Source organism: Phoxinus phoxinus (assembly GCF_949152265.1).
Source record: "Phoxinus phoxinus genome assembly, chromosome: 16".
Classification (NCBI taxonomy): Eukaryota; Metazoa; Chordata; class Actinopteri; order Cypriniformes; family Leuciscidae; genus Phoxinus; species Phoxinus phoxinus.
The window spans coordinates 23,849,390-23,856,714 of record NC_136891.1 but is presented as its reverse complement, the minus strand read 5'-3'; positions in this window follow the sequence as shown (position 1 = coordinate 23,856,714).

Sequence of the window (7,325 nt, the reverse complement as noted above, 5' to 3'; positions counted from 1 at the left end):
CCTGGACGTCACAAAATAACCACAAAAGCGCCTTCCGCACATGGCAGAGAAAGATGTTATCATGAACCACATTAGTGTCTCACACTGCTGCCAACTATGTGGTGGGCACGATGGCTGGTAAACTTAAGATGTGGGTCTGTGTGAGTATTTTTTCAGCCCCTGGTGAAGAAGTATAATAAATACCCCAAGCACATCAATCCCAAGATTTCCAACAACTGTCCACCATATGTCCGCCTGCAGAACAATAAATTACATTTTTCTTAAAGGCTCTGTGCTACCCTTAAACTCAACAGAAGCACTAAAAAAATGCAAGTATATTTAAAGGAGACATCAAACATAATGCATGTTATGGATCAATTAGATGATGTTTTCTATTTTGCCACTGAGGGATCCATCTTTGCGTGCAAGTTTCTGTTGTCAGGGAGTTGCTTCATTTAAAGCACTAAGTAACAACACTGAACATGGAGGTGTAGTATAGAGTTCGTCTTATCTCCCTCTCCACCTGTTCCAGTTTGTTCTATTTTTTCTTCTTCTAAGGAAATGGTTATGAATGAAAAGCCACATGCCTTCACAATCAGCCTGCTTTATCAATCTTTCATTCACTGTAATTCAAAATTACAGGAGTTTATGAATAGATGAATGAGATGTATCAATATTTCAGTTGGTTTAAATTTACAGTTATGAACAAACACGCATCTCAAAACATCTCGGCCTTTGTCCCAATGGAATGTGTTATGAAACACTAAAAACTGAATGAGAGCGAGGTAAGATAAAGACAAAAACTTGAGGAGAGGCTCGACAAAACAATCCCAGGTGAAAAAATGGCTTTCCGGAACTGGTTGAGATTATCAGTCTCTTATTAACTAACTTGAAAATACATAAGTGCTCTACAAAGACAAAATATAAAAAAAATTTGTCAATTGACAATCAGTATTACCAAAGCATGAAGGTAAGATCTTACGGATTTTTGAATGAGGCGCTCGTTTTAAAATCTTCCTGGTCTGACATCTGTTATGACATCCGCTTCAAACATTACAATGCTCATGATAACTTTCGTTAACTTTACAATAAGTAAATCCATTTCACCAGCCAATTACTCTTTGACAGCGATGCCATAGAAATATACAGTTACCGCCAAAAAAAAAAAAAATTCTAAATTCAAAATATGGCTGCGCTGGTGCATAAGGTCAATACTATTTGTAGTAGGAAAAGAGCAAATCATCAAGTCAATATTTTTATATTTCCTGAAATGTCTTGAGCGGTTGCTAAGGTGTTGCTAGGGTGCTCAACAGGGTTGTTTTAGTATCACTGATATACTATTATAGTTTTTTTTTATTAAGATTATTTTCATGGTTGTTTTATGTTTTCATTTTAGTTAGTAATTTTGTTGTGTTTTGTCATTTTTACAGGTTTATTTTTTTACATCTATATAGTTTTAAGTCTTAATTGTATTAAGTCTTAGTTTATTTAGATTTAGTTATTTTATTACTTAAAATAAAATAAAATAAATCTAAACTAAAGGAAAATGAGAAATGTTGCCATGGCAAATAGCTAGAAAATATTTTTTATATTTTTTATTATTTATAATAAAACTATTTTTTGTATATATATATATATTTATTTATTTATTTATTTTATTGATATTCTATTTTATTTCTGTTAATGATTCATTTAATTCGAGATTTAGTTTTTAGTTAAAGGACAAGTTCGGTATTTTACACTTAAAGCCCTGTTTACAGATCGTATCTGATGAAATAGAACGGTTAAGATTAAAATTTGGACACATGCTGCTGTCGCGAGAATTTTAGGTTTATTTAGCTTTTGTGGACCTATTTAGCCAAACGTGTCACACCCGTGATTCTTCCGTTGAGAGCTTGAATAATAGACACTCCAGCGGCGGAGTAATATCGTACCTCACACAGCACATTCAATACAAGTCATGGAGTTGGACAAAAACTACGATAAAACCTGTTGGAATGCATCTTTTTCAGCGATTTTTTTTGGAACCGTATCAGTGAACACCCCTGACCACTCGGTGAGTTTCACGTCTTTGTAAACGAAAATTTAATGTGTTTTAGGAAGGAATCTTCCAGTGCACATATACAACCATTGTGGGGGTGAGGGGGGAAAGCGATATAAACCTAAAATTCTCGCGACAGCAGCATCTGTCCAAAGTTTAATCTTAACCGTTCTATTTCATCAGATACGATCTGTAAACAGGGCTTTAAGTGTAAAATACCGAACTTGTCCTTTAACTATATCAAAAAGTCACCAGGTCCATCCTAAAATGTATATCCATACGATATTCAACCATGATAAGTAATAAAACACCTCAATTCAACATCGAGTATATTTACACGACAATGATGTACTAAAAATTAAAAAGATTTTCTGCTTATATTGTCAAAATGATCTCCGTTCACACGATCCACGAAAACAATTAAAAAACTGAATTCTGCTGCTAGGCCAGTAGTTGGCGATGCCACATTGTAAAGAAACACTACGCACAATAGACTGAACGCATAATACACATGCGGATGACGTCACCGTTTTCACAAATTTGCGTTTTTGTAGTTTACACTGAGACTATAATGGTAGCGCTTTCAAAAACTTGCACTTTGAATCACGTTTTCAAAAGTTTGCGTCTTCAGGCCTCGCAAAATGCTGTTGTCGTGTAAATGAACGGCCAAAAAGCATAAAAAGTTCTCAGTTTTAGGTAGAAAACGGTGTCATTTAAACGGCCCCCGCATCATTCGCGTCTTTAGCACAACTCCATTTATAACACAGTCCTGACTTTAATTATGAGCAATAATAAGGCAAGCATCACTAAAAAGTAGGCAGTGAGGTGATTACTGAGCAGTGATCCATAAAAGAGCCTATTCTCTTCCACATTAAAAAACACACTCTATGACCCCCACAGGGTTACCTGTCCTGTGTACTCTTTCTCTCTGTCCAGCTAGCGCCAGTACTCTGATTTACTCTGACTGGGAGACAGGAGACGGCCGTTAGGATGGCTGTGGAGTCCTGACAATAGGCTTGGATACGACAGGATTACTCTGTGACCCTTGACCAGCCCTCCATTAGGACCCTGGTGATTTCTAACCATGGGCTCGAGGGCAATGAACTACAGAACACTAATTACAGACACACAGTGACAGGCCTGGGACCACAATGGGCTTTTATGAGGGATTGGACAGACTGGCATTAAAACAGAGAAGGGTGCAGCGGGGCAGGGGACATGACCGGGCAGCTGTTCCTCAAGCTTCCCCTCGCCTCAGATATGATTCACAAACTCAAATGCACAGCAGCAACACTGCACATGATATTATAGTAGAAGTTCTCGGAGATCATTTTCACTAACGTCGAAAACTGGGATGTAAGATAGCCCCACTATGACGCCAAACAGAGCAAGCGATGTGATACGAGAGAGTCATAAAAAGTAGCACGGGTGATATAAAAACATTCAGTATTTCTGTCAGGACCACTATCGTCAACTATGATTGACAATTAGCATACAGTTTGGATTGGCGGTATGGTTCCGTTCTGGGCGAGAACTCCCTGCACATCCATGAAGCCTTGCATGGATAAGAGCAGGGAGAGCAGCAATAACTCCCCTTGGGGTAAACGGAACAGAACCAACATGAATGTATTGCAGATATCATTAATTCAAGATTTTAAGTACGACATAATTCGAGAATTTTGATTCAAGGGGAATCAGAATGCCAAATCCTGACTGACGAGAGGAGGAGCTGGGGATGGAGGAGGGTAATTTGTCCTGAGAAACGCGATAGCTGCTGATAATACTGAAGGAGCATATATATGTATACGGTGATAGGTGTCGTATTCCTATAGGTAGATGTGGATCAGCTGATAGTCAGCTGATGCGAGCTTGACTTACGTGACCTGCCAGAACTAACGCTATGCTTGATATTCGTCGATTCCATCTGTACAGTTTTTGCTTACGCCCAGTGACGTTATGTTTAGGATGGGGTTAGGGGAGAACTTTCATGCATACTTTTTTTTTTTTTCAAAACAATAATGTTTTTCGTACAATTCATATTGTACAGCTTCATAGAAAATCCCCACCTTCAGTGTAAAAAAAAGTACCTTACATTAGTTTAAAAGTACCTTACATTAAATTTCAACTTAAATTACATTAAACTGACTTGAAAATTTGTTGAATCCTATAACTTATAAAAAAAGGTTGAAAATGTATTAACTTATGTTGATGAGTTAAAGCAATGTAAAAACATATGTTTTCATAACTTGTTGATGATGTCATTTTTTAGTGTTTACATTTTTAGATGGCAATCAAGTGTTCCAACTCGCCATGTAATATTAATTAAAAAAAATGAACAGTGTAAATATTACAGCATTATATTTCTAAGTAAATGATCCGCCAAAATGAAGACAATGGCTGAAAATACATATCAAATCTGAAATTTCAGATGCGTGAATAAAGAATTCAAGAATGCACCAAGCATGTAATTACTTAAGCACTACTCCTTTTGGATGTATTTTCTTACTAGGCGTGACCTAGGACAGAACGTAACTGGATGTCATACAAGGACGAACAAGTTCTAGTAAAACAAAACATTCCCGTTCTACTAATGTTAATGGAAAATGTGGCTGATTTAGATTCTGAAGCAAACACACCCTTTAACAATAATATATAAAAAAAGTTTTAACCTGTTTAACAACACAGCGAATTACAGCTGAGTGAACATGCATGTTTGTATGAATCCAGCGCAGTGTGTTCGGTTTTCACAAATCCAGCATGTGGCGGTGGGCAATTACTATACGGCCACGTCTTAACTGCGCAATATTTACACAAGACCCTCCTCATAGACGACGGACCACTGCTTAGACGGCCAGAGGTACTGCAAATAACGACAGGCCACATGTCAAAGAAAACAGCCCATGGATATCTGATATTAACCCAACAGCCATATTAAAGGTTATAGTATATACACTGATGTATAAATAATTGCTTTTTCCATGGGTGCAAGGGTAACGGTGAAGCCCGGTCCACACCAGCCTGGGTCGACCTGGGTGGCTCAGACACTGAAAGATATAACTAGTGATCGCATAAACATTCTCTTATACACATAAAGAATGTACATAAAGAACATTTATATTAGGCTTACTGTCATAGATACACTGCTCTACACTGAGATTGTATAACTATGAATACGGTTTATGTTAGGTGAAGCAGGTGATAGTGACAAACTGTCACTTTAAGCTGAAAGCCAGTGTAGTCTAGATGACACGTGAGATTTAAAAAGGAAACATACACCTGGATTTCGTAACACACTTAAAAATGTAACAAAGTGCACCAGTACGAAAGGTTATATGAGAATGCAAGGCGATCTAAAAAAGGAAAGAAGCAAACAGAAATAGTGTGTGGAACTGGTTTCATGGCAAACTGCCATCTTCTATGTTTGGTCTGGGTTGTGCTGCCCAAACAAGTTTCTATCAAGTACAAGAACACAGACGATTTCCTTTGTTGAAAGTAACTCTGGACATCCCCTATACTGCCTGCATCATATGTGGTGATCAGAAAGAGGATCAGGATGCTTCAGTCTGGTCATGACCTTTCATTTACAATAAAAGCCCTCGTCTGACCTTTGTGCTTCAAACGATCAAAGATTTGTAGAAATAGAAATCCAACAGAAATTCCAATTAAACTGACAGTAAATATTGCATAATCCATCCAAAACCCACATCTCAAGTGACTATACCATCTATTAACATTATGTTGTACAATTATTTAGACTCTTTATAAAAAGACTCTTGGAAACTGAAGTATAAATTGAGATATTGGATTTAAATAAAAAATTATTAAATAATAATTTAAATAAATAGGTATGAATTGACTCTTTCTTTACTTTGGTTAGTTCATATGCCTTAATTTGGTCATTATTGTATGTATGTAGGCTATTGTAATAATAATAGGCTAATAATAATAATATGTAGGCTATACTAATGTTATTTTTGTATCTTAGATTCGCTAAAGTAATGACTTATATATATATTAAAAAACTAACTTATGATTCTTAACTTACTGGTTTGATGTTTATTTGTCAATATACATTCAGAGAAAATTAGCAGCGATCATCATATATTTGTATAAAATAAATATGGTGTTAAACTAAAGAGAACAAGTATGAACTCAAATTTAAACATCTACCATGAAAAACTTTTTTATGTATTGCCAAAGCATTACCGGTGTATTAACGTCTATATTTTGTAATCAGTGACGCGCAATGTCATGTTTACGTGCACGAGCACTTGATCTGTCGCAACAAAGTGAAACGTGCCAGAGACTATCGACAAGTCCTGGTGGTCACGAAAAACGTGTCTTATGGATGTTATGTAGGTCTACTATTGTTCAGGCTTTTTTATTATATGTATGCTATTCCTACATCAAACGGTATAGTCATATTGTTTAAGGAAACAATTACAGAAAGGATACTGGACAAAAGTATGGTCTAACCATCCATCTCCACTGTCCACACATTAAATCCAAATAAATGTGTAAATACATCTTTATCTACGTGTAAGACTGGTGTAAATTGAGTTAAAAATATCCCAACCTAGCATGAACCCTTCTTAAAAGCACTTAACAACTGTCATGTTGAACTCGATTAGTTCGCGGTTGTGGTTTAAACAGTGACGTTTAACATGTGTGTGTGTAGTTTTGAGAGGATCCCTAGGGACGGTGGACCTTGTGGCACGCTGTCACTCCACGAGAAGACACGCCCCTTTTCAAAACCATTGGCTGTCTGACGGACGGAGCAAACGCACTTTGCCACAAAACAGCCCAGTTTCTTCGCGCCACACGAGTATATCTTACTAAAATATATAAACAATTAATATTTACTCGTACGATGAACCTGACAGTGTTTAACAGTTCACATGTCATGTTATTACGGACGGCTGACTCTTATGAGACGCACGAATGAAATTGCCCAACTCTCAAACACTCTTCATACACACTCATGCTGCCTCTTCTTCTTCTTCTTCTTCTTAAACTGAGACGTCGTGACGTGAAAGATTAAGTTATAAAAGTAACACGTTATACATGATTCGGCTTCTTTGTATCCCGCCACTGCCACAGTCTAAAACAGCTAAGCGGGTAACCAGATATTCAAAAACAATACGTAATCCCACAATGCACCGCTCCTTCGCCTTACAGCATTACCTCATCCCATCAGCCACCGCGAGAAGAAGAATCTTCTGGGTGGTCGTCTAGGCAACGCGCCTTATCTGAAACTGCGTTCCGCCCAGTCAAGCGCCTCCAGCCAATAAGAGGCCGCGCACAT